Below are 4,292 nucleotides of genomic sequence, written 5' to 3' on the forward strand. Positions count from 1 at the left end.
TATATATATATATATATATATATATATCAGAAAGTTAAAACAGTGAAAGACGCATATTGTAACCATTTTTGAACGAAGTCTTTTAGGTAGCAGTAAACAAATTGATAGCATTATTCGTAATTATAATATACAGCTCTCACTGCATTAAAAAAAAAATTGTTATTAAAAGATTATAGGTAACATCAAAATTTGATTTAAAAATATACAATTAGAACACAAATATTACTAAAGGCTTAGTAATAAATAAATTTGTAAATTCTCAGGAAATAAGAATTATCAGCAACAAAATGCAATAAGTAATATGTATGTACACAGTATGTCGAATTCGACAATATATTAATTTAAAACGTAGTTATAAGTAACTGGTTATTAAAGTAGCAATTACGCTGCTGGATAACAGACCGCAAACACTTTTTACTTGCTTGGTCTGTAGAAAGTGCCAGTACTGATGTTCTTTATAGCCTCTTTCAGACCGGCGAGAGAGATGCCATTTATGTTCCTTTGTAAGGTTTAGCTGCAGCGAGAAAGATATATAAGCATACAGGGCATTTCAGAGAGTTGGAGTTCAGGGAAAGAAGAACTGGACGCAGAAATAAGTGTAGGACTTAAGGAACTGGGTACAATAAAGACCATGAGAAGGAGAGATGAGTGGGACGAGAATGTCTGAATGGAGGTAACATTAGCGTCGTACAAATAAATAAACTGGCTTAAAAATTTTGATATAAAGTAAAGAATACGCACAGCTCGTGTTTAGGTTTAGGGTTGGGGCTTAGGGTTTTTGATACACTGAAAACGGGTGGTGTACGTATTCTTTACCCCCGCCAAACAACGAATATACCAACGCAATAAAAAGATATACAAAACGTAAAATAAAAATTTTTCAGCAAGGAAACTAACAACCCAACACAATTGTGACATATTGAATGGCTTTCAGACAGAGAAATGAAATTTATTCATTTAGGACATAATTTTTTAATTAATAAATGCATTATAATATGTTGTGTCTGGGGAGAGTCATTCTCTTTTAGTGCCTTATAATTTAACACACTCACCGGTAAAATTTCCACTTATTTCTTTTTTTTATTTTTCTAAAATTTTCGTTGCGTCTTGCAACCTTTTCAATAGTTTTGGATTATAATAATAGTAATAATAAAATAAAAATTAGACAAAAAGGGTATACTGACTCCGTTGACAGAAATTACTGCTAAATAGTACCGGCAAATGAACAGCGGACTACAAAAAAAATTCTAAACTTCTGATATATATATTTATTTATATGGTATGTGTATTCGTGCAAGTAGGTCTAGGTTTAGTAAATCAAGTGGAACTACTGCAGAACATCACTCGATTGTCAGGTGTCAGTACATCAGGGGAGGTGACTCTAATTCAACATCCGTTATACAAAGGATACACACTACTTATAAAATTATAAATCTTAGCGATGTTATTTCATTTTTCTCCAAGTTTTTGCTGTATTTAGGAAGCTAAAAATATGTATTTATATGTAGGCAAACGTATATTTTTTTCTCATCTTCTTTGCTTACATGTTTATTTTAAACTATTGATATATGTGAAGGCTTGTAGGACCATATGTAGTTATTAACAACGTAGCTAGTTGTAAACACGTATCGTTATTGCTTTCGTTCAGTTGAATTTACAACAGTTTATATCGTTGAAATTACAAGATAATCTAGAATATGTGTTTCTTTTAATTTTAAATGCAACGTATAGCCAACGGTGTATGACAAGAAGCGCTCAGAGAGAAGAGACTCCAAAACTAAGTCTATTTCTTATTTTAACCGTTTCATTTCATTTAGTATCGTTAATTCCATATAAAAAAAAGTCACGAGCATCATATAATTCGTTATATATATATATATATGTGTGTGTGTATGCATTTTGATAACTGAAATCGATTTTAAATACTGTATTTTAACCGGTTTTAACCTCGTCCTTGAAATGTTATAAAATGTCGTTTGAAATGTTCCTAAAATAAGAACGTTGTGTAAATGCTTGTTAAAACATCTTTGAAATTTATTTTCCCTGAATTATTTTTATATTCCTCAAATATTCAGAGATGTCAAAAGATAAATTCAGTCGGCTTTCTTAGAAGTTCATTAATGAAACGGATAACCAATTTCATTAGTATCAATTCATTTAGAAAGAATTCAGTTAGATTTTTAATTCAAACAGAGATTTGTCTTCTCGACAAAAGGATATATTTTTCAGCTGTTTCAAAATGTCAAACAATAATCAACAAAGTTTGCAAATATCAGTTTGTATGTCGTGTGGGAGACGTGAATTCTAACATTTCGGTCACAGCCCTTATTTGGCGGAAAAAAAAAAAAAGTCTCCACAATACGAGCCAACGCCGTCGCTCAACCTGCTAGAAATGACAGCCAAAATTCCACACACCTTTAAAAATTACGCCCTACTATCTAAAACCACATTAAATAACGTTGTCCCATTTACCCCTACAAAAAAAAAAAAATGAAATGATCACGGCTGGACAGGTTTTGATCATAGGTCGCTTGACAGTTAACCTGTTTCTTAACAACATACCTCACCCAAGCTATTGAGAGTCTCCATACAGTCGCTCAACTTGCTAAAAATAGCTGTCAAACCAACCTCAAACCACACTGCACATTAGATAGAAAAAAAATTAGGACGATGTAGTCCCTGATATACAAGATGGGACGGTCAACGCTGGAACACATTTGGTCAAAAGACTACTCTATGAGGGTTGACGTAGACCTAATTCCACCAACAACAACGTACGCACCAGTGGAGAATGGTTGGGTAAGGCAGGAATGCCATAGATCATATGTCTTCTCCATTAGGATTGACTTATAGCTAAACAACAGCTGTAGAAATACCTTTCAGCTCGATCAGGACTAACGTGCAGCTAAATAACAATTTGCTCATATTTGCTGGTTTTATTTACATTTTTTGTTTTGTTTTCTTTTTACTTATTTATTTTTTTGCCGATGTAGAACCAGCAGTTTGAATTTTATTTAATATTTATCAAATAATAATGTCAGTCGGTATGAAGACTCGCCTCAACACAAATATTACATTCCTATAGCAATGGGCTGTAACCTTTAAAATGAATGTCTCATTGAAGATTAAAACGTCGTATTCATTATACGGCGTATTCTTACACACCGCCGCAACCCACACATAAATATTACAATCAGCAATGTACCTCGTTAAATACATCGACATTCATTTGAATAATTCAAGTACGTAAACATTAATAAAAACACAGTACCCTGTGTGTGTGTGGTGGTGGTAGTAGTAGTAGTAACAACATTATATAGAGGGTGAAAAGAGAATCAAGTATTGAAAATAATGAAAGGAGGAGAGCAATAAATAAATTAGCTAGCTGACTACATTCACTGCATAGCCGTGTGCGTGTGTGCTTTCTGTGTCTTGACTAACCAGCTGAAAAGTTTACCAGCTGTTCTCTGTTTGGTATTAACGATAAATCTTAACATCATCTGATGGACGTTTTTAACTTTACGCACACACTATCTTCCGTTGTTTTACCAAAAACATGTACACACGCATCGCGTATGTGGTTGTATGATGTATTTGTGTGTGTGCGTAGTGTATATATATATATATATATATATACAACTATTTGTGTGTGTATATATATATATTTATATACTTATTTATATTTATATATATATATATATATATACATTTAAATATATTTATATATATTATATATATAAATATATATTTATATATATATATTTAAATATATATTTATACCAACATATTTATATGTATATATATATTTACTACATATATTTAATATGTATATACATATTTGATATATACATATATATTTAATATATCTCTTTTAATTGTTTCAGTCATTTGACTGTGGCCATGCTGGAGCACCGCCTTTAGTCGAGCAAATCGACCCCAGGACTTATTCTCTGTAAGCCTAGTACTTATTCTATCGGTTCTTGTGCCGAACTGTTAAGTTGCAGGGACGTAAACACACCAGCATCTGTTGTCACACAAACACACACACATACATATATGTATATCATCATCATCATCATCATCGTTTAACGTCCGCTTTCCATGCTAGCATGGGTTGGACGATTTGACTGAGGACTGGTGAAACCGGATGGCAACACCAGGCTCCAGTCTGATTTGGCAGAGTTTCTACAGCTGGATGCCCTTCCTAACGCCAACCACTCAGAGAGTGTAGTGGGTGCTTTTACGTGTCACCCGCACGAAAACGGCCACGCTCGAAATGGTGTCTTTTATGT

At 32.9% G+C, this 4,292-nt stretch overlaps 1 long non-coding RNA gene across 1 annotated transcript in view; it reads right to left on the reverse strand.

Annotated features, from left to right (window-relative positions):
* LOC128249607 (uncharacterized) overlaps positions 1 to 2,034 on the reverse strand; it is a 154,762-nt gene extending 152,728 nt beyond the window's left edge. Inside the window, exons 1-2 of the long non-coding RNA XR_008265715.1 lie at positions 1,053 to 2,034; positions 403 to 514 (exon numbers count right to left, since the gene is read on the reverse strand). This is a non-coding gene — a long non-coding RNA (uncharacterized LOC128249607). The remainder of the gene's footprint in view (positions 1 to 402; positions 515 to 1,052) is intronic.
* Positions 2,035 to 4,292: the final 2,258 nt, after the last annotated feature.

Source organism: Octopus bimaculoides, chromosome 16 (genome assembly GCF_001194135.2).
Source record: "Octopus bimaculoides isolate UCB-OBI-ISO-001 chromosome 16, ASM119413v2, whole genome shotgun sequence".
In the NCBI taxonomy this organism is placed as follows: Eukaryota; Metazoa; Mollusca; class Cephalopoda; order Octopoda; family Octopodidae; genus Octopus; species Octopus bimaculoides.